The sequence below is a fragment of the Falco punctatus genome, assembly GCF_963210335.1.
Source record: "Falco punctatus genome assembly, chromosome: 5".
Lineage (NCBI taxonomy): Eukaryota > Metazoa > Chordata > Aves > Falconiformes > Falconidae > Falco > Falco punctatus.
Genome location: NC_137584.1, coordinates 21235652 through 21260877, shown reverse-complemented (window position 1 = coordinate 21260877; position 25226 = coordinate 21235652). Strand labels below are relative to the sequence as shown.

The 25226-nt window shown below is 33.7% G+C and overlaps 1 protein-coding gene and 1 long non-coding RNA gene across 7 annotated transcripts in view; both read right to left on the bottom strand.

The window, feature by feature from the left end:
• Positions 1 to 25226, bottom strand: part of CSMD1 (CUB and Sushi multiple domains 1) — a 1231811-nt gene that overhangs the window by 540197 nt on the left and 666388 nt on the right. The gene's annotated exons all lie outside the window — the stretch shown is intronic.
• The window catches only part of LOC308064006, a 37107-nt gene continuing 26247 nt past the window's right edge, over positions 14367 to 25226 (bottom strand). Inside the window, exon 2 of the long non-coding RNA XR_013928156.1 lies at positions 14367 to 24940. This is a non-coding gene — a long non-coding RNA (uncharacterized lncRNA). The remainder of the gene's footprint in view (positions 24941 to 25226) is intronic.

The window sequence follows — 25226 nt, the reverse complement described above, 5'->3', positions numbered from 1 at the left end:
GAAATTGCTGGTCTTGCACAAGTTTGTCTACTGTCATCATAAACATATTTTTGCAAAAGCCAAGTCTATTTTTACTCGTTTCAAGTGAAATCAAATATATGCCAATTAAAAGACATAGAATAGGCAGATTAATGCTTGAGGTGTTTTCAAATGGTTCTTAGATCATATTTTGAGGTTGCTATGGTGAACACTCATCTGTAATACAAAGGAAACAGAATTCAACGTTCCTCTCTGTATGAGCAATATTAATTTTTTTTAAAGGGAAGTAACAATACTTTCCACTTTATTTTCAGACATTTGAGGTATATATTTATTTCTGATAATTGCTCTTGATGTTTCTGATAGTAATCCTTGATAAATTCAATCTAATGAAGCCACTGTAACAAGGAAAAAATGCTAATTTACATTTAAATATTCAACTTTTTACGAATGACAAGTGGATTATTTTTTTATGATTTTGTTATGGTTCTCCAAAATGCATGCCCTGGATAAATAACATTGAATCAAAATTTTAAAATTATTTATTTTTCTTCCTTTGTTCTCAACTAATGCAGTAGCTGAAAAATATCATTGTTTAACTTTAAAATACTGGCATGTTGGGTTTTTTTAACTGCATTTATGATCTACACTTCTCCTAATACCCGTATCTACAGTGATCTGTGTAAAAACAAAGTGATTAACGACTGATATGTTTAAGAGTTCCCATGGTCATTCAAAGATTGAATTACTAAGATTATGATACCCAAATCAACACCAGTAAATAATGAGTTCTTATGACTGAATCAAAAGTGAGTAAAAAGGGAAAGTAGAAAGGAAGTAATTGAGAAGGTGTTTATATTCCTGTTTGTGAAGGTGCTTTGAGTTCAAAATATATTCTTTAAAACTGTTCTGTTTTCAAAAGCTGACATGTTAATTTCTGTCCCGTTTCATACACAAAACTGAACGAGATAATTAGAAAATGTTATAATGGAATGTTTCAATTTTATTTTTAAAATAAAAAATATATTCTTATTTTTAGCACCTAACTTAGCAAGGCTCCTATAGACAGTAATTCAGAACCTGGGAATCTCCCTGTATTAACAATACAGAAAGCATAAGAAAAAATAACCTCTAAATTTCAGCACTTAAGTACCTAAACTTAGAATCTATTTATTAATCTTCCCCTGAGTTACGATTAGTCATATTATTCAAAATATGTTCACCATGTATGGATCACATTCTGCTCACTGTTATTGATATTTCTGTTCACATTATTCAGACTGTTCCATGATTAGTCACAGGAGAAATTAACAAAAAACAGTAAACAGATGTGTAGCGAAAAAACCTTCTGTAACTGAGGTATGCTCCAATTTATTCACATGTTGAAACAGTTATACAGTTTAGTTTGTAAAAGTTTCTGAGCTAATTTCTTTTCAGATAGTGCTATATTTATTGCAGGTATCAGCTTAAAGAAAGAATTAAACTTGTCATATCTTAGGGTCCTTCATTTTGGAGTTATATTCCATGTGTAACATGGAACAAATCACTTCTCTGGAAATGGAAAAAGAAATAACATGACCTAAATTAAGATGTAATTAAAAAACCCCAACCAAAAACACACACAAAAAAACCAGTCTCACAATAATTCTGTTTATGTTGCATATTCAGCTATTTACTTTGGGTAAATAGGATGCATTTTTAGATGCTTCTGTTTTTCCATGCTTTTAGTCAACTGTTGGATTTCCATCTTTGTGGCACAGTTTATTTCAGATGCCATTAGTTGGCTGATATAGAACAGCCTGAAGGAGTAACTCTGCTGCAGATATATACATCCTCACTCCAAGTTATCCTCATGCATTTCTCACAGGTCTGCTGTAATACAATGTTTTCACGTCAGCTGGACACTCCTTCCCCTAAGATCTGCATTAGTCTTTCTTCCATGAGAAAACATAAACCATAAGGCTCATAGCCATGATAAAATTCATACAGACAGATGGCAGTGCTGTCTCCATGCTGTCTGGAAAAGATGTTCATTACAAAGAGCATTATGGCCTGCATTTCAGAGAGTGTCGTATATGTTCTTTGGTGTCACGCACTTGTGCCTGGTCTGACAACATTATTATGAATTTATGTAATCACAAAGGTAAACAGATAGGTTATGTGTGACTTGACACAAAGTCAACTCATGTGCAGGTATATCGTTCTGCAGCAAAATCCAAAGAGAAAATCTGAAAGTATGTGGAGAAAAACCTTCCAACCTCCTCTCTCCAAACATTCATTCAAAATCCTTGTTGGGAAAACTTTAAGATCTAGAGAGGAAAAGATGCTTCTCAAATCTTGGGGATCACTGGTGACAGAAACCAATCATTTATCGTTCTGACACAGTGATATCAGACTTCATTATAAAGGGAAAAAATACTGTATATTAATTCTTAGATAAATTTATAATAAAATAAAAAAAATAAAATTTAAAACCCCAAACTTAGGAGCTGCCCTCTTTTAGGAGAAAAAAAGAAAAAGCCTAGTGATTCAGCATAAGTGTAGTTTACACGTCGATTATACAATTTTGGGGGGTTTTGTTTTCCATAATGCCCACCTTTAATGAATCACTACAATCCTTTACCAATTCTCCCCTCCCTCCATGCCCTGCCCCCCCCCTTTCTGTAAGTTCATGGTTTTATCAACTATGTCTATACTCTGATATCTAATTGCCAGACTAGTTCGTCTCTCCAAACTTAGTCATTACTTATATGAAAGCATTCCATTCCTTTGATCTTAAAATTACATAATTAAAAATACACTAAGTTGATTTTCCATATTCTTTGGAGTCAATGGAAGGATGACTAATATTTTCCTTTGTGCTTGTGGAAAAGAACTCTACATTACATACTTTGGATTTGGGGAAGGGGGAAATCTATTTTTCTTTTGAAAAAGAAGATACCACAGAATCTAGTTGTTTGCCTTTTTTTTTTTTTTTTAAAATAAGGATTTGAATTCTATGTTGATGACCCATTAGAATAAGTGCAATAAAGTGCTCAAAACCAATTTTACATTATATCATAGTTAAAATGAATTATTCAAACCATGGTTTAAATATAAATATTTTCAAGCAAAAGTATCAATTTTTTTATTTGTTTGCATTATAAAGAGAATTTATATCCACAACAGAGGCTCATCCAAAACATAACTATTTAAAGGAGTGAATTCTGAAAGGCACAAACAACAGATGAAAAGACTTACATTTACATATTGAAGCAGACATGTAAAAATAATAAGTAGTTAGAAATCTATAAAAAGATTGCATATCTATTTAATCTTATCATTTTCATACTGCTGGATAATGGATAACATATATATTATTTTATACTGCTTCTAACACCAAGCTAAGCTTCTAAAACCAAACAGAAAATGAAGAGTAACTATATAAATTAAGGATTTTATTGGATATCTTTCAAAGACATTATGCTAATTTTTCCAAGAAGAAAGACAGCGAAGAATGTGCCAGACTGAAAAAATCAGTTCTAATAAATGATTGTCCTGACATAAAACTTCAAGCAAAATTGCACATTCATGACTAAGGAAGGATGGATAAGGAGTAATGATACACATGTAAGATTTAGCAAGCCGTAGGTGAACTTTCTTTTCTGAAAGATTGCATTAATATGACAGCTACATAAATTTGAAGCCTGATTAAAAAACAAGAAAAAGGAATAAAATACCCAAAGTGCAACTTCAGTCGAATTTAAGTACCCAGAGCCCAAACTAATCTTAAAAATTGTTGTAAATCAATGCTGATCATAGTAGTGCTAAAAGGGGGTTTATTTTATTTTATTTATTTAATTTTATTTGAGCATTTACCTGGCATTCTGCCTCTGCATGTCCCTTCAGTGTTGAAAACCAGTTATAAATTTCGCATTCAGATCATACAGTCACAATCCAAGAGCCAGTTCTTCTATCATTTATGCCTTACTTGCACAGGAACTACAGTTAGAGCCTCAGATTTCCTTCAAAGCATGTAAAGAGGAAGACAGGGCTGATTTTATGCAACAATACTATGATGCAGCAAATCTGAAGAAAAATCCCTTTTGTGCCTGAGGGAAAACAACATTTGCAATCTCTTCAATAATTTTTTACCTGTTTTGGTATAAGGACACTTTCAACCTTTCCTACTGAGTTGTTACGAATTTCTACAGAGGAATTCAAGTTTATTTGGTTAAAAATAGAAAGCGAGACTATAACCTAGTACAGCCAAAATTATTATTTGGTTTTGAGTTCCTGTTACACAGCCTGCTTAAATATTTTGTAAGAGAAAACCACTGAATGAAATAAATAAACTATTCTGAAAACCTTGACAATAACAAAATGCAAAACATAACTTTTAGGTTTCAGACAAGTAACAGTATGAAGCTGGCCTACTGAGTAAGTAAAATGAGCATTTCTATAAGTCTTCTCAGATGCTTTTCAAAACCTCCATCTTGGCCAACATGACTAGCAGTATGAATAGAATAAAGAGACAGGGGAAAAGTCTTTTGTCCAGTGGCCATTAGAAATGCAGTAAATTCATTAAAATAAATGTGTTTTTTTTAAAAAAAGTGTAATTATATTTACATGTATTAAGTATTTTGACAGCCTAGCTCAAGAGGAACATTTCTAACTTGAAATTATTTTAACAAATTTGGCATTTACCACATAAACAAAGGCCAATATTGCAATCTGGATCTGATCAATCTAATGAGTGTGCTAAGGGACTGTCCTACCAATTGTTTTTTCCTATATCCTCAACAATATCCAAAGTAGAAGAAAAGTCAGACATCACTTAGATATGTTGGACGTGTCTAACTTTATAGTGTAAAGCCAAAAAATATCCTATTTAAATGCTAGAGATAGCCTTAATCTACTTGTAATTATTCTCTTTTAGACCTGTGAAATTGTAATTAATGCTCTCAGCCTTAGAGAGATATCTTACTTTAAAGTAATTTTGTTCCTAATAGATGGGCCAAAGATCATTTACTCTGTACCTTTGTACATATTAAGAAATATCCAATATGTGCTACAGGCAGCCTACTTATCCTGCATTTATAGCTTTCTCAACACATCTGCCTCTTAGAGTGCAATTTCACCAGTAACTAAAAACTCTTTATAAAACCAATATTTAAAATTAATAAAAGGTAATAGCAAAACACATATAATAATACTGAAGTCAAAGTGGATATTAGTAAATTGTCATTAAATTGTTCTGTGTAATTGAGCACTTTAATAACAATGGTACTATTCATTCTTTTTCCCTGTCTACCTATAACATTTATGTATGCTAGAAACATTTGAACTACTACATTCAATTACTTCAATTGAACTACTTCAATACTTCAAGGTTACTTCAATTTTCACCAATCATAGGCATCTTAAAGTTAGATAACTCCCAAAATTATTTAACTCAGCTTCCTCTGTATGAAAGGAAACAGGAGGTGTTTGTACCTGGAGTCCCCACATGACTGTTAGGAGAATGAAGTGTCATTTGCTTACTTTAAGATTTAGGTAAGTAAATATAGTTTTCTGCATGCAGGCAGTCTGTGAAGAGGTAATTAGGGTCACATTTACATTTATAGAAGGTCTAGGACTCACTTCAGTTTCCTATATATCCTTAAGCATGTAGGGACATTGTAGATATTCTAGGCTCTCCAAAACATCCACACGGATGTTTTGCAGCACTGACATGAGAACCTTGGGAGCCCTGTGATCTTCTGAAGGATCAGCCTACTCAAGCTATTTGTTGTCAAATAAACCAACCTTTCAGTGTCTTTTTCAGTAGTCTGAGATATCCCTGAGAGGCTGCAGTAGCCGTTCAAGGAAGCTGGGGCATCTTCCATAACCCTAAGCAACATACATAAATAGCAAATAAAATGCCAGTAGATGGCATTATATCCCAAGATCTTACATAGCACTTTGCATTATGAAATAATCAAAGTCAAGTACTCTGTGAGCCACTTAGTTACTGAAAGCGCTGTCTCCATGGATTTTAGTTGCCTAATTTCAAGAAACTTTAAGCTCAGATATGTCTGTGTTGATGGTTTGAGACAAAATTGTCACTCAACAGTTCAAGTTATAGTACTGGACATGCTCTATATTATTTCCAGTTTGCTTGTTTAGGTGCCTGTTTGAAAGCTCAGCCTGTCCTGAATTCAAGAAAGTGATATCCACCACAGACACTGCTCTGATCAATCTTCTCAGACCATGCTGAACTCACTTGGATCTGGACATAAATGTTTTTGGCTATGCATTTCAGTTTCCCAGAGGTGACTAGATAGAGGCATGAAAAGTAACTGAATCATGTAGAAGCCACAAGTTTAGGCTCCAGCTTTTCCTATTCCTTGACTTTCCTTTTCACCAACTTTAACATCTGGAGTACAACACCAGCCTGAGCTTCAGTCTGAAGTCGAAGTTTCCTACCAATCTATTTTAAGTATCTGGAGTCAGCCTTGCTAATCTTACTCGAGAAGCTGAGTGATTAAATACAGACAACTCTAACACCGAGTACCACCTAAGCTATTTTGCTGAAGGCCTGTCCAGTGTTGTTGCTACTGGGATACAATTAATTCCAAGAGTTAGTGAATAGTTCCGAGTTTGGCAGGATTGATACATTTGTCACGACTAAAACAGTTGCTCACAGTGCATGACCTTGTCTTTATAAATCTTTCCTTGAAGCTATTAACTCATCCCAAGGGTTGTCCTACCCTTTTCATGAAATATGTAAAAACAGAACTGTGAGCTAAAAATATTGCTGCAGAAGATAGCTGACATGGGAAATCATGAGGACAATGCACACTAGAGATAAGAAAGACTTAATTCAGTAACAGACTTTGAGAACAAAACTAAAAATCCAGAAATAGATCCAAACTGGCATACAACACAGACTGTGAACAGTTCAATCCTGCCAGAGCTGCTCTGAGTAATGGCTCCATAGAACCTCCACTGACCAGCTACAGTGGATGTAGCATAACACCCAGCATGGTATCCTGGACTGCTGATACCCTGGCTACCTCTGTTTTGGGAAGTAACAGCTGAAGAGAGGACCATATCTCCTGCTCCAGGAATTACCACTTGCTGTGGTAAAAGTCTTCTCCCTACTTCCTCTTGTACAACCTACCCAGTTACCTACTTTTTTTTTGTTTGTTTGTTTTTTTGGTTTTTTTGTTTTTAATATCTTTTTTCCGTTGGTGAAAACCCACAGGGTCTCCCAGGTATATCAGTTGTTTTTGATAGATGGTATCAGTTATTAACAGAATTTTCATGTCTTTATGAAACTTTATTACAATAGCAATGGTAAACTGAAACATGTAAGGAAGCAGTGCCACTTGCTGAGACTGCTGGTAGAAACACTGCTAGTAGTAAGAGAAATGAAGAGGGATCATTGTTATTCATAAATACACAGAAGATGAAAGCAAGAATTAAAGACCCACCTATAGAAGATATACCAAAGGAAAACATGTTATAGCATAAAAGTCAGTAAAAAAACCCCAACTCAATAATTAGGAACTGAAAAAAACATGTACTGTGGTACAGGTGAATGTATTGCTATTTCACCATTATTTTTGAAAAGTGGGAAAAATGTACATGAGTGGTTTACTACATAAGAATTATTTGTAGCTTGTATATGAAAAGATATCTCCGAGAAAGTGAGAGCAAAAAAAGCCAAACAAAACAACAACAACAAAAGGAACAGTTTCCAAGGATATGTCCTTAGAAGTAAAAACTTAATTTATAAAAAATAATACACACATTAATAAATAAAGCAGAAAGACAGTATCTTTCAAAATCAGTGGTCAAACTCTTACTACATTATCAAAAATACAAATAAATCACAATAACTTCAATAGCTTTCTCTCATTACCTAACAGTAAATTCTTTACTTTCTCATTCTGAAATAAATATGTAGGTTCTTTAGGGTATGAAACTATATATAAATCCAAAATGGAATACCCTGTGTGTAAAGAGAGCAAGAATAGAGATACATGATAGGCATTACTGTCATTCCTTAATGCACTAGCTGATACTCAGAATTTATCAAAGTAAATATATGGAATATAAGAAATTATATAGAGTATTACATAATATAGAAAAGAAGTATCTAAGCCAAAAGTGACTGCCATGAATGAGCAAATTTTGTTGAAATTACACAGTGTTGAAATCTGTGAATACCAAACACTAGATGAAGTTATAAGATTTAGGTATTTCACTACTTCCATGATGCTATACATTCACCATTATATAATGTAAACACATTCTTATTAAAATCAGACTGAACAGCAGTAATTATTGCACTTCTGCTGACAAAGATTTGCTCTTTAACAAGATCTGGAATCAGAGAATACTTTTTCATATAACATGCCATTTAATTAATTAATGTATTTACCATGAGAGAATCATGCTAATTAAAAATATTCTATAGTCTGGTATGACACAGATTTTAACTACATCCTTCAGTATAAAAATTATTTAAAGAGATTTTCTGCTGCCTTTCTTAGGTGAAGCCATAATCCAAATCAAAGTGTCTTGAAGCCATACCTCAACATTTCCAGGGCAAAGTGATACATATAAGTAACAGAAGTCCAGACACTCATTATGGATATATAGTTCATCAGACTACACAGGCACACGTATATCCACATATGTAATACTGTACCAATAAAAACATTGACCTATTTTAACTTTTAATGAAATATTTCAGTTATTCCCTCAGACCTTTTTTATTGCTTTTGTTAGCTAACACCCTTTTAGTTAAAACATCTGTCCACTTCTGTAGTCTGGTCTCTATTACTGCAAGATGAATGACTTTTTAGGCTTTGATCCCTAAGACAGCCATATGGATCGGGAAACTAATTCCTAAATGTAAGGCAGGAATCATAAAAAGACTTCAGTTGTGTTACCTGAAGTAAGACACAATCCATCCATGGGAAATAAGTCAACTTTCTGCTCTAGTGTCATGGTCATATATTCTTCATTCCTCTTTCCTCAACCCTGGTTCCTCAGGTCTATTTCTGCCCTGTTTTTTGCCACTTAGCCAATCCCTCCATCCTCTGCCTTATTTGATTCCACAGTCTTTGGACTACTCTCTCTCCCATCCTTATTTCACTTAAATTTAATTATTTTTCTTTATTCACCTCTGAATTTACACTGGTAAATATTAGGTTTTTTACCAATCTGTCCTGCCTCGTTATCTTACACATATTTGACGATGGAGGTGGAAGGTGCAGTGGTAGAGCATCTGCTTTCAGAGACAAGTCACACACAACACAAGCTGAATTGAACCTCTCACCATCCACTCATTAGCTGAAAACATTTAATAAACTACTCAGTGAATATTTACAAATTATTAGTATAAACATTTAAATAAAAAGTAATTCCTATGCAATTCACACAAAGGGGAAAAGTACTGCTTTCGTAAGTATTATTCCAAATCCAGCTTCAGGATGGTAGGAAAGGTTTTGAAACATTAGGAAAGTATCAAGCTGAATCCAAGAAATTTATACAAAAAAGCCCATAAAATCTTCTTATGGTTTAACAGTATGTTATGAAGGCTACAAACACGGAGCAAAATAACAACTGTTGATGAAAGCAGATCACACTGAAATACAACTCCGTTTAAACAGTACATGTTTTCTAATTAAAATATTTCTGAAAACCTATTATCAAGCAGATCTTACTACCAACAAATTTGAAATATTAAAAAAATACAAAAGCATCTGCAACAAATTTCATCCCACATTTTTAAAAATATAAGCAGATTTAAGAGTCTTGAAGCCAGTCAGTCATGTTTTCTCTTCTCGGGATATGCATCTGACAAACTCTTCAATTATTTCAGAGATCAAATTAATGGTCATGCTGAAGATGACTGTAAGCAATGGAATCACCATGCCTCCTACATGGATCACCTGTGATCCACTGCACTCATGGGACACCAGGCAGAAGCCAAGTGAAGGCAAGGCACAAGAGTGGTATCACACAGAGATGCACTTTGCAAGCACATTTCAATTTGTGTGCGTATACACACAGAAATACTGTGTAAACCTCATAAGTGACTTAAAACACAGCGTGAAAAGTTGTAAGACATGAATTGTTCTCTGTGGCAGGCTTCATGGGGAGCTGAAAGTGCTCAGGTCTGGACACCGAGGCTGCTTTTGTTAGAACGCAGGTAACATCAGAATGAGGAGGGATAAACTGTGTACAGTGTTTTACCATAAAATATGCACAAATCCAGTATTGTTTTTATTTATTCTGAGGACAGTCTTCAGTACATGACCTATAATATATACACAAAGTATATGGATTTTTAAAGTGCCAGCATTTCATTGACAGATATTTATAGATCAATTTGCTTGCATGTTACCTGACAAAAGAATACAGAGTTATTTAAGCCAGAATCTCCTATTGTAGCATGATATCATGGAACTAATGGAAAGTGAAGCTGTGACACTTCCCAGAGCTAGCCAAAGGCATGACATATGGAACAGTAAGGCGATGCAACAAAGACTGTTACACAACTGGGGACAGACCAACCCAAAGTATCTAAACTAGGAAAATGATATATTGTTTTGTTGCATCTGGAAGTTGATTTAAAATTTATGAAGGGAAAGGAAATCATGGATGGATCCTAAAATGTTCAGAAATGTGTAGGTTAATACTCAAGATACTGTGTTTTAATGTTTATCTTCAAACTGGTGAGAAGGCTTGAGATATTTCTGAGGACTTCTAGGGCAAGACATCTTTTGGGATTTCCAAGCCATCATTATAAATAGTAATTGCAATTTTCTGTTATAATTACTATTCTAAACCAGGAATTCTTCAAAATCAGGTTTATCTGCAGTAATGGCAAGAGGGAAGGCTTCTACTTGACGATGGAGAAGCAGGCAGCAGAGGGGGGCACATCCCCCTTTGTGTCACTGTGGCAGCCCCTGCAGTTGCCTCCCCAGTGTGGGCTGCAGCCACCACCAGTGGGTTCCTCCACCATCCCAGTCAGTGACCAGGGGCAGACAGTCCCTTTTCACCAGGTAGGAAACATTCCTGGCAGAGCTCCCCTACAAACATACTCATGCCACAAAACAGAAACTGGGGTCCAACAACAGTGTGTTAGTACAGGGGTTTCCTGATAAATGCTGCTAATTAAAAAATAACCAGGAATCCTGTTAAAGGCTGTTACCTAGCACAGGAAACTTATTTCTGCACACCAATTTGCAGCTTTTCCAGGACAAGGTGATAAAATGTACAACACTGCATTTAATTCTGCACAACATGTGCAATCTTTATTTCTCATCTCACACTGTCTTGATGTCCTAAATGTGGTTTAACAGAAACTAGTAGAATAAACTTGCAGGATACATAAATTTATACAATACAAAATTAATTATAGTGTTGGTTTTTTTTTTTTCAATGCATGTTATTTAAGTTCCACCTTGATGACAATACATAGCAAAACAAAAGGAAAAGTAAATGGACTGTCACATTCTTGGTATATAAAAGACATGCATTTGAAGTTATGTATGTGATAAAGATGCACCGATTCAAACTTCTTAAGAAAACAAATGTATTTTTATGTATGGTAATTTCAATCATCTACTGATTGGAAATTGCACTTGCGAATCTTTATCTGGCTTAACTGGTATTTACTGTTTTGTATTGAAGAAATAAGGTATACAGCTGCTCAGAGCAATTATGCAAACAAGAATGTTCTCAGCTGTGCTCTTTAGACCCCTCTTACCAAGAATTAGCATATATAATAACATTAATTAGCAAATGTCAGAATGTTTTAATGCTAACAAAGATGAAATCATATAACAGAATTACACCGTACTATAAATAATTTTACTAGATCATTTTCATTTTTGTTTATATGTCATTTTTCTGGTGAAACTGGTAGCAGGGCAAACATCTGATCAGTAATTTCTGTTAGCTTGTCTTTCAGGACTGTACAACCATGGATGTCTGACAAATTAATAGTTATGAAAACAGACAAAAAATTACTGAAATAATTAATTGAAAGGTAGATCCTTTCCTGGCTCTTCTATTTCAATTTTAAACAGACTGTACAACCACCTTTTTAATTTCACAGGAAAAAGATGCAGCAAAACCCATTTATCTTAACTTCATATCTAAACCATAAATGTACTAACAGGTAAACTCAGTTCATGAATACTAATAAATATCTCTTGAATTTCAAACTTTTTTTCATGTATATATACCTTAGAATACAATGTGAATGTAATGCTGCAGCACATAATGTTTCAGCATGTAGCACATGCATTTAATGCTACACCAAGTGATGACAACCTATCCATTTGTTTAACTATTACAGCACGTTAGCCATTTCTAACTCCTTGAAATGAAGATGCAGTATATTGTTTACATATTAGTTTATATCTCTCCTTATCCTATCTTGAAATTTGTATCAAAGCCACAGAACAAAATCAGTCATGATTTGTTTCTTACATGAGAAGTTTTTCAGATACATGAATATGTAGGGAATGTAAAACAATTCTGTGAGTATAATGACAAATTAGAAAATTAAACTATTTACAGTATAAAAAGTGGTATTTCTTTATGGAGAAGTGATCTAATCACTGCAGTTTTTGACCATATGAGGAAGATATGATGAGGAATGTATTTATAGAATGAGAAAGGATATTATATTGGTTTTGGTCCAGAAGCTCAGATATGTTTGTCAGCAAACAGAGCAGTAATAGTTCATGACTGTGATACTCTGAGATTATAAATCAAGAGGAACTATGCATAGTAAGATAGTATCTGCAACAAGATAATATATTTTACGATATAGAATATTTACACTTGAAAGAAGAAGAACTTTTTGGTTTTTAATTCAAAAGTAATGAATTTGATATCACACAGGTTAAAGACTGTTGGCCTGAGTTTAACTATGTTATGTCAATTGGTTCAACAATTTGAAAGAAAAGTGAGGCTGATAGGCATGAAAGAGAAGAGGAAGGTGAGGAGACTGACCCTTAACTTCTGTAGGACAGGACAGATAAATGCAGCTCCTAAACTTTGAGGTGTAAGTTCCCATTAGAAACGTATCCAAAATACAATTATTGCTTAATTGAATGCTTAAGGTTATTTTAAAATTTTTATGCACCAACTAAATTTAATACTGCTTATATAGTTGTTAAGCCATATACAAGACAGTCAAATTTATACTTACATACTCACTAAAGATTAAATAAACACACTACATTTCGTTATATAAATGGTAAATTTGGGTAAGTGATGTACAAATTCACTAATTGTCCCACATGGCCATTCAGCTCTTTGCTCATTATATCATTCTGATCTGTCACTTCACTGGAGAATTCAGAATGCTTTTGGCATTTGTAATCAAAATGCAAATAATTAACATGGGTATAATTGGCCTGTTTAAATCTAGGGGGCAGGAATCAAAATAATTATTTTGTCCATATGGACTGCAATGAGACTTACCCCAGTACATGCTCATCTGTAAAATTGCTTTATTAAAATTATTTTTTTATTCTTCCCCACATTTTATATTATTTTAGCATTTAGACTAATAAATTTATAAATATATGTTCATTGCTTAATTTACCATTTTGTTTTAGGAATCCATCTGCTTTGTATGCCAAAGCATCATGAAAATGTCAATGAGAATTACTTTTGCTATGGTGAACACAGAACACAACAGTGTATTTTGTGGTTTCAGAAGCAAGCAATGCAAAGACAATTTTCTGAGCAGCATTTATGATGTTTATATACTGATTTTTCTGCTAGGTGTAATGCACTGTAAGATTCTGAAAGGCTCTGTCTAAATTCTAGTGACAAAACAAAAAATGAATTCAAAATCCTGTCCTGCTCTACAAGTCATTCCAGTGGAAGGCTGCAAAAAAAGGAGGTCTGGATGCAATTTGTAGACGTTTTTTAAGAAACCAGTGCCTGGTTTTTAAAATAAACTACTAAACCATGGAAACACAGTAGAAAACAGTATGGGAAAGCTCATAGACATGAATATCTCAAGTGAACATAAAGGTTGACTAACACGTCTATGTTAATATTGCTGCAATAGTAAGGAGAGTCAATACAAAACACAGTTACAGAATGATTCTATCAAGGGAAAAACAGTTCTGCAACTCATAGTAAATGTTCAGACTGTCTCAGGCCAATGGAGAAAACAGTGGAAATGATTTTGTGTCCAGTCCTGTCCCTGTAACTGCAGTCAGCTTTTCTTCAGTTAATCAGCCTGCACCCAAAACCTAGTACTTTTCCCCTCATTGTTTTAGTATTTCAGTACCTGCTTTATTTCATAGCTCCAGAATTTCCACTGATTTCCAGCCTAAACTTAATTACAGTATGTTTATGCAGGTTTTTCTACATTCTGTTTTGTTGTTTGTTTTTTTTTTAATAGATTATTTCTCCAGTGTTTTTACCTCTGATGCATTTAAAGAGAAATCATATAATTTATTATTCCATTTTCAGTGTCCTCTGGTGAGCTCTGCTACCTTGATCACTCCAGAAGCCTTCTAGAACTTCTGGAAATAAACAGCAAGAAACAACCTGTACTAATCTGACTTCCCTTTTCTTAACCATGTGAGAACCAAAACATAAACACACATTCAAAACTTACTGGTGCATTTTTCAGTGATTCAGCTTTTCTACTGGATATCACAATTGTGATCATAATCATTCAGATGCAACTTGCTCCGAGGGTTAAATACCTCAGGTAGATATCTTCCTGCATGCCTGGTCTTTACTTCTATTCCATGCAGTGATCTCAGCCACTGGTGCCTACAGACCTTTTCAGCTATTATGGGCAGGATTCAGTTACTGAAACATACCTAAATAATTTTTGATGCTCTACGTTCGCCAGCATAGGCATGTAGTCTGCCATAACTGAGACAAGACTGATAGGAATCCTTTTTCCTTTTAAAGATTAATTCAGTCACCTAAACATAGACATCCAGTGCCACTTCAGATGCATGGGGCTGGCAGAATACTACACAGAACCTATGAAAGATGCAGCATATGGTGAAATAGCACCTGGAGACCGAGCAGGATACCCTAGCATATCTCTGATAGTACAAGGCACCTATTCAGTTTGGGGGCAAATGAATCAAGTCAAGATCTCTGTTTTTTTTTTTTTTTTTTTTTTCAATTTTCACTTTATCACTAATAAAGTGTGTGACCTAGAACATTTCTTATTAAAACCATCCCACTTCTATTAGTTCAGTCTTCAAGGTCATGTAATTCCTCCTCTACGTTCTTTTTAACATTCCTCTGCTTTAATATGCCTCCTGACTTTTGTAACATGAACATATTTCAATAGCGTAGTGATGCGTTTTCTGCCAAGGTCCTTACTAAGATCAGGCTTAACTTCTTTGAGGAATTTCACTAGTCATATATCCTAACCTAGACAGCTCTCTTCTTAAAGCAGAATATTTGCTGGGTCTAATGTATACACACCGTGTGTTTATGATGTCCACTTGCACAGTTAAAACCAGAAGACATTATAAACTATAAAAGAAAAAAAAAAAAAATTGGTCTTTAGGTCAGGCAAGGTCAGAATGCTGGTTTGCGATGACTTCTGTCTCAAAGAGTTCAGTTTAATGTATTACAATTTATATTCCAGTAAAGATACACTCAATTTTATTTTCCATTTGGACCCAATGTATTTGATTTTGTTTTTCTTCAACATGTGTTCATGCAACTGAGGTTAGATTCAGGAGCAATAATCACTAAAAGCATTTCTCTGCCTGCCCCTAAATATGGGTACTGCATTTCCTATTATGCTTAATTGTTTCATCCCCATGTTAATACATTAATTAAAAATCCATTCTGCTTCACCTGAGATTTTATTGTATAATTGTAGGATGGAGATTATCTTGTCCCATTCTACTTTGGGAACATTAAACTCTACATAAAGAGTAAGCAAAATTCAAAGTAATTTCCTTCTACACATTCTTATTACCCAGTCTGCATTTGTCCCTATAGTCACTATCACATGAAATGGAAAGACGTAGTTTAATAACCTATGTCCTATCTAAATTCTCAGTAAGATCCTTAGTTAATAAGGTTTTTTTTTTTTCTTTCTCATGTTACTTATAATTAGTTCAGTTACATAGCTAAAACATCTTCTGTTAATTCTGATTACTTTCATTTGGTTCTGTATTTCCCAACCTCAGCACCATTGGAACCACAACTAAAAATAATATAGTTTGTATTGAAGCATATAGCAAAGTAATTGAAATCAATGGAAATGAAGAGACAATTTTCTCTTCTGTTCCTGAAATATTTCAAGGGTAGCTCAAAGAGGCTTTTTCTGTGTGAAAATAAGCAACAATAAAATAATCCAGCTAGCTCCATCACCTTTTAAGCCAAAGTTCATAGATACTATCTTTTAGGCAGTTTTGTTTTCCTTCCATTACTATTATTCACTTAGGATAAGAGTTTTGCAACATGTAGGGTAACACACTAGTTTTAGCAGGTTTTCCACCACTTTAGTGGCTTTCCTAAATTATTCTACTGTGGATTTATTTTTTCTTTTATATTTATTTTTCTCTTTTATTTTCCTTTTCTCTTTCTTTTTCTTTTTTATACCTCCTGTTCCCTCTTTTTTAAGTATCATAAGTATATATCTATCTTCTCAGTACAATTATGCTGGGCACCTTCTTTCATAGATAATGTCAAAATAATTAATTTAGTATAGGTTTAGATACACATGAAAAAAATGTTATGGATGGTTCCTCTTAAGTTAATAGGTCTTACATGGAAAGATTTATACCATCAGTTTACTGGAAAATAAAACACCATTCCCACATCAGGACAATAGAGATCCACAGAAAGTATCCCTTGTGTTTAGCCCCACCAAAGTAAGATATTTTTGTTTTCTTCCCTAATGAGAATGAAAGTCTGAAGAAAGATTTAAAATGTAAAAGAAATAAAAAATTAATACCAATCTGCATATTTTTTTTTTTCTCCCAAGTTGTTGTTGGGGTTTTGCGGGGGTTGGTTTTTTTTCCCCATTATTTCCAAAAGGTTATGTGTCTTCTAAAATATGGTTTAACTTTGCAATCACTTTGGTTTACACATATGTTTGGGTCCAGAACTGGTTTAGAGTCTTTTTTCCTAACAAGTGAGCAGAAATACAGATATTAAAACTGGACTGTGAAAAATTCAGAAAGATATAAAAGGATCTGGGTTTAATCTAGATATTCCAACTGAACTAGTTTGAATTGACTGAGTACAGGATAAATGAAAACATCCAAAATAAATGAAAAGCAAGTTAATGTCATCCCATAGTTAATATTACAGTGTCACAGTTGAAAAATAAATTATGAATATTTGAACCTACAAAATGTCAATACTGTACTTTTGCTAGCTCCATTGCCAGATAAAAAACTTGGTTTTGTTTTTGAAAACATTATGCATTGATGTGTTGAAATCAAATCTTTCTTAGTGGTTCAAAAATATCAATGGAATACTTTTCAGTACAAAACCAAACCAGCTTATTCAGCTGAGAAAAATCCTGCTCCTATTTCTCATTCTTTTAGAATTTGCTTATGTTTAATTAGGAGCATACTTCTGAAAACTAACTTGCGTAAAAACCTTATACTTGTGTACACAGATCTTATAGTAATGAATGATTTCACTTATCCAAATAAATTCTGTATTGATATGGCTGTCCTGGTTTCAGCAAGGATAGAATTAATTTTCTTCTTAGTAGCTGGTACAGTGCTGTGTTTTGGATTTAGTATGAGAATAACGTTGAGAACACACTGTTGTTTTAGTTGTTGCTAACAAGTGCTTACTCATTAAGTCCAGGACTTTTCAGTTTCCCATGCTCTGCCCATCAGCAGGTGCACGAGAAGCCAGGAGGGGGCACAGCCAGGACAATAGACCTGACCTAGTCCAAGGGATATGCCATAGCCCAAGGGATATGCCATACCACAGAATGTCATCCTGAGTATAGAAACGGGGGTGAGCTGGCTGGGGCCTGCTGATCGCCGCTCGGGGACTGGCTGGGCATCAGTCAGCAAGTGTTGTGCAGCACTTTTTTATTTTCTTTTTCCCCTTGGGTTTCATTCCTTTTGTCCTCTCCTCTTCATTACAATTATTGTTGTTGTTGTTGTTATTATTATTACTACTTTTACTATCACTTTTTTGCAATTATTAAACTGTTATCACAATCTGTGGGTTGTATCTTTCTTTTTCTGATTGCCCTCCCTATCCCCTCTGGACAGGTAGGGGCAGTGAGAAGCAGCTGTGTGGTCCTTAGTTGCTGGCTAGGGTTAAACCACAACTATGAATTTTCCCTTATTATTTCACTTTTAGCTCTCCTGCATAAAAGAGGGTTTCTTTGATAACTTACACTTTTTTGAAAGAAGTTGATGTGAATAAAGGCTAGTATTTTAATTACTTTACTTTTAATTGTAATATAGTTGCATTAATTGAGTTGAAATAGCAGGGGGAAAACATCAGGACCAGAAGAAATAGCTTCCTTGTTTAATGCTCCTTTACTAAGAATCACTGATTTAAAGTTCTACTGTGGCTGCTTTCATGGAGTCTGTTACACCCCTGCCTGAGGAATGGTTTCGTTTTCAAGAAAATCTAGTTACGGCAACGAAAACTCTTCAGTAAAAATGTTCTTAAACAGGTTTCAACTTTGCTGCAAGGCTTAAATTTCAGACTCTCAGCTAAGTAACAAGGTGTGATCTTTCTCTGTAAGCAGAGATCTACTTTTTAAGGTGTTCTTTCATTTGTGCCTTGAAGGTTGGTAAAATTGGATTTAATCTCTCTCTGATGAAAGCATGTCCCACAGTGATGGATTAAAACTATGTCTTTGGCTTCTAAATTAATCCAAACTTTTGTTACTTGAACTATGTTTTCTGTGGAGAACAAAACAGTCACTGTGATACCTAGACAATAGTCTGTAAGCATTGCATACATGGAGGCAAAAAGAAGAGTTCTTTTACATCCTCTAGGACTTCAAACTGCAGAATTATTCTGACTTATCTCTAATTTTAGATATTATCCCCTATTATAGCTATTCATGTATTACACATATATCCAGCCGTTAAACATACTTGCTGAATGCACTCCTTTCCAAATGGGATAACCTTAAAGTGTGAACTAATGTACTTCAAGGGAAATTATATAAAATATATTTTAAAATAGTATAGATCTTTGTGATCAGATGTGCTGTTTTAGATACAAAGAATAATCACATAGCTTCCATTACAGAGATGTGTCTCTAAGTATCATCTTACAACACTAAAAATCCTCAGGATGTATAATTTTTGGCCTTTCAGTATCCACCTAGGTGTTTGTGCTATACTCAGCCAAGGCTGATAAAAACTTAGGCCACTACAATGAAAAGCAATACTCGGTGACATTTTTTTATCATTATTTTAACATACTGGTCTGAAGTCTGAGCATCTTGTGTAATACATCAAACTGAAAACCAGTATCTCTTTCACCTTTTTCATCCCATTAAATATGGGGGTGGAAAAGGCATCTATGTGCCTAATAAACCTTCACACCTAATAAACCTTGACTTTTTGGTTTACTTCCATGGTTTTTGTGCTAAAATCCTTGATGCACACTAATGAAATAAATCATCCAATGATTTTATCATTTCCCTTTCACACCCATTACAGTCTAAATTCTGATTTAAATAAATAAAGTCAGGCAAAAAAAAAGGATCATTTCTTCTACACTGCTAGCTAGCTATTCAAAACACGTGGGTTGTCATTTAGCAGAAGTTTTCTGGAAAACAACACTACTGTCCTAAGGACATAAAGGTAATTGATAAGCTCGCATATATTTAAGTTAGAGAAGTTTAACAGAAAATAGGAAAATAAATTTCTACTGAATAAAGGTAACAGTAGCCTTTTGAATATTTATTTTTATATAGCTACTATGATACTGTGTGACTAGTATTCCTAGGTAATTTCTTTTTCCAAGTAGAATTATAATCACTTATCAAAAATCACAGCCTCTGTAATTCAAGTAAAAGAATCAAGGTACATCTTGCTGGTTTTATATTTTGTAACAAACATTACAAAACATATTTGATGAAAAGTGACTAACCACACAAACCATTTCAATACATGTAGAAAATGATTTGTCAGTTCAAGACATAGGTATATTTGGGGGAGGTAGGGGGACAGATGCAGGGAGTGAGATATCTTTCATGTTTTCTGTAGAGCAAGTAAGTTCCTAGCCTAGAGTACTTTATCACGCAATGTTAAGATGAATAGATTTTGCAGAAAGAGCATCAATAAAAGGATACAGGCATACAGAAATTGTAGCATGGTGGAACTACATTACTCTTGGACACTGAAGAGCAATGCTTATCCTCATGAAAGGCCATCAGTCTTACACTGACCTGCATACCACAAGTGAGTTCTCAGGAAGTGGCTTTTTACACAGCAAATCCCCAAACTACCCAGTTTGTACACAGGTTGATGTAGTCTGGATGATAACATTTAAAAATCAGTTTTGCCACTGAGCAAGTCATAACTCAGATGCTGTGAACAGGGCTGATTAGGGCAGGTTGTCAGGGAAGTAACAAGCATTGTCTGCTCCATGAGCAATAGGAAAAAGCTGATCTTAATTCTTTAGTTTTCTCTGACTACTGGTTGCAGGTTTTCACTTGCATTTTCCTTCATTTTTTTTAGTCAGTTTTTAGTACTGTTTCACTTTAAATGTTATCTCTTACCAAGTAATCACTACAACAACAGAGACTTCCAGTTATTATAGCAACAGCTTCTGAAACAGGCTTGATCATTTGCTTTTGCAATATTTTTCTTTTACCCTTTCACAGTGTTGTTAAGCTGGAAATGCAGAAATAACTGATTACATTGAACTCTGGCACCTGCATGAGCTTTTAACCCTGGCAGTCAAGAACACACAGAAAAATAGGTTTGTAATTACACTCCATATCTAAGCAACACTGCCATTTTCAATGTACACATTGAATGAACTGAAATGCAAAAAAAGTGAAATTGCTAAAATATGATACTTCAAAGTAGAACATATATTCAGGACATTATTACAGATAGTGGAAGAACAGAAAGATGACTGTTTTCAATCACATCACTGGAACCTGATCTTGAAGACGACACCGAACTTTGATTTTTCTCCATGTCTTAAAAAAGCAAGAAACCATTTTTTATTCATTATATATAGAAATAACAGGTTTTGTTTGGGTTTTAATCGAAATATATTTATTTCCAGAGAAGAATACCCCAAGCTAATCTTAGCGAGAAACAGATTTAATAATGTTCTTTCAGTTCTTGACACTTGGACCCTTCTAGAGACAATTTTAATTTATAGGTTTAATCAAACAGAAATATGCTCACTGAACCCTGGTGAAACAGAGTGGGGTTAAAAAAAACTCTTGTTCAAAATAGAGTTTTTGTACTTATTCCTTGCCTACTTCCATGTTCCATGTCTTCTTAAAGGTGTTTCATATTTTACAATAATGATTACCAGATGAAAAAAGATGTGTATTAAAGAACAAAGAAAGGCTGATCCCAGACGCTTAGACTCCAAAGAAAGGGAAGTATAGCAGAAGGGAATAAAAAAGTAGTACTCCATTCTTCTAGATATGCTTCAGTCCATTCACCATTTGCTTTCATTGTAGAGCCACAAAAATAGCACACTTTAGTAACAACCAGATTGCAACATACAATTATTTAGCACTGTTGCAGATTTGATTACTTTGGATTCAGACTACACTAATCAACTTTGGAACGTATCAGAAACCTCAAGTTTTGTTAAAAAATGTATTTTAAAGTATAAATTTAAATTTATTTTTTAAAAAATACACCATACTTCATACACTTGGAAAAAAAACCACCTGTCTACAGCAGACACAATGGTTGCCCAGCTTGTTAGAGTTCTGCATTCATCCCTGAAACAAATTTTATCTGTGGAGTATTTCTGTTTCCTCTACTCTTCATGACATGATGATATACACTAAATGCCAGAAGGCTGAAATGGAACTAGATGTAGACCTATATACATCATGACAACTTCTATATTTACTTTTGCTGTTACCAATTTACTCCAAATTCTAAGAAAGCCCCAAACCCATAGTCCTACTGAAAATGTGTTTTCTCCTCTAATCTTCCTGCCCTTTCAGAACTAGAGCCTTCCCTCTCAGAACTTATCTCAGTGACTTCCAGTGATACGCATGTGCCAGCTCAGACTTGTTGATCCTACTTATTTTTATTTTTTTTATTAATTAATATTAATAATGGTCACCTATTAGCTTGGGCTTTTTCTAAGGCCTGAGTTTTGGGTAAGCACATATAACCCCTAGTGATGTGTGGCATATCGGATTCCATTCTTCATTTTCAGGTGAAGTCCAGCTTGTAAAGAAATATCTCACCGTGTGAAATGCACTTTGAATTTTATATCATTAAGATTTCTTCAAAAAGAGAGAGGAAGGATTTATTTTCCAATATGTAAGTTTTCTGATTATAATTATTTTAATAAGGGCTTTTTTGGTTTGTTTTAACAGGGTGGCATTCAAAAACAACTTTTTTTTTTTTTTTTTCCAATTAATTTACTTCAAATGAACAATACAACTTTTATACTTGTTAAATACAATTATGGTTTAAAACATTTTTCAGCCCTAAACTTCCAATTCAAATAGCTCTCCGATATTAATTATCTATTACCTTTATCATACAAAAAAAGCACACATAGAATTACTTATCTAATAAGGAATAGGATAAGCTGCAAAAGTAAATTTTAGTGGCTTTAAAAATTTGATCTTTTATAATTTTTTTCCAGTTTAAGCTAAATTAATAATAAATGATCTGTTCTCCTCTTCAGAAAGTGAAATCCACTTTGGAATCTTGCCAAGGGTTTTCTGATTTTTTGATCCAAAAGTAATTCTGTTGTCTCTGAGGCTTCACCTCAACTACTAAATTAAACAGTAAGATTATCAAATGGTAAGTTAAGATATGGACGTAGAACACAGCATGGGCCTGAGACACTGACATCCAATCTTCTATACCATTACAGTATCAGGGCAGGCACTGTGCTCCTTTGAGCCAAGAGCAGCTCTTCCAAACTCACCTAGTTTATTTCTGGATAGTATACAGGACTTTGTGAAAAACGTGTCAATTCATTAGTTTATTCTGAACATCAATTGTATTCCCTGCACGTTCTCAAATGGGCCGTTTATGCAATGAAAATTTGTTATCTGGGAATAAACAAAGTAAGAATAAAAGAAAAACTCCATTTTATGCCTCCCTCTCATCCCTCTTCATATTCATAAAAATACACCAGAAAATCAACAGTAAAGTAAGAAGGAAGAAAAATAAGAAAAAGGAGGGGACAAACAAGAAGATTGAGTATTGTCCTTCCTAGTCTACACAAAATATAATATATTTTTACAAAAACAATGACTAAAAAGCTTTCAAACACTTATAGATGTATCTCATAACCGTAACAGGAAATTCCATTGCCTTCAGGAGAACCCAAGTATACAAAGAGTAACTGAAGGAAAGAGCACTTGCAGGCTCTTGACTAAACCTTTTTCATCAAAAAGAAGAATCAAAATTAATGCAAATGGAAACAGTAAAAACAAGGAAGAACGTAGGAGTTAAAAAAACTAAATGTTTGAATGTGAGTTACCTCTGTAGCTAGTTCTTGTTTGAATATTATTATGATACTACACTGCTATTCAAAATTTTTTAAAATTGCTTTTGCTTTCCTGTTCTGTTTTGTGTAATTCCTGTGCCAAGTAATAACAAGTAACACCAGGATATGACATGCCCTTTAGCTGAATGCTTTCCACTAGAGCAGTTTGCCATATACAAAATCTATAGTGTGGAAAAAGCCCCACTAAGCCCTAACTTTGAACTTTTAGTGATTCTATTTTAAAAATTACTCTAAGTGTAACAATAAAAAATAAAAAAAAAAAATAATTAAAAGTTGACATATGCTGTACTGATAAATTTGCAAAATTAAATAAAATTGAAGCACTTTAGTTGGCATGGTATAATATGATTTACAGAAAGATTTTATCATCCCTGGCTAGAGATTTTTTTTTGGTGGAAAAGGCAAGAACACAAAGTTTCAACAGAAATGAGTTATCCCATCTATAGCTGTTGGCAAGACATTTATATTTGGTGATATTAACAGAAGTTGGATAATAAGTGATGCAAAAATGTCAAGGCTCTGTCAGATGGATTGAATTTCTTAATTTTAGCCTTTAATCTGGCCATAGAGGGGATTAAAATATTATATATGCTTTAAATATTTATAATCAACACAATCCTTATGTACACTCTTGTGGAAAAGAAATCATGTCTTAAAGTGATCCTTAAATATACAAGAAATAAATAAGAGAGCCAAACTAGTGTTAAGTGTGTAAGCTTTTAAAAACTTTCTGCAGGAAACCTTGCAATTCATTTTTTTAAAAAAAAGTTTTTCTGTTACTAAGGATTTACACAAATATCTCAAGTGTATCAAAGAGAAAAGGTACAAAATCGACCAGTCCTTTCATATTATACACTTGCATCCTCGAAATGTTTCATTTAATTGCAATTTCTGTGGAAAATGAGGTTTTAAAACACTCTGCTTAAATATTAAAATGTTTGTTAGTTTCCTCATACTTCAACACACTTGATTAGGTGTTATTAGAAGCTCTTCACCTGAGTGCTGTCACTGAGGAGAATGAAAAAAAAAAAAAAAAGTATACAAGAAGCAAGGAAAAGAATCCATTATGTTATTTATTCATTAATGGGTAAGTAACACTCTAATGTAGCAATTCTTTCCTATGTTATGATTTGATCTATTCAATAAAATTACCTATTTTCCAAAACTAATATACTTAAGATATATATTTAAAACAAAACCAAAACCAAAAAACAACAACAAAAAAAAAAAAAAAAAAAAAAAAAAAAAAAAAAAAAAAAAAAAAAAAAACCTAAACCATAACTATAATTTTGTCAATAGTTCTGCCGATACGGCTAATTATATGAGATTTTCTTTATTTTCAGTCAAAAAAAGTCTATCTCCTTTACAATGTCCCAACTCTTTTGGTATTTCAAATAAGGGGCTGATCTCATTTTGGCAACCATGTGTGAATGTTCTGGTCTAAGTCAATTTAAAGAGAAAAATGTTTTAAGGAATCATTTCAGTCATAAGATTTGTGAAATGAATGGTTTAGCTCTTGCTTGGGAAGGAACAAAAGGAAAAAAAAAAAAAACGCA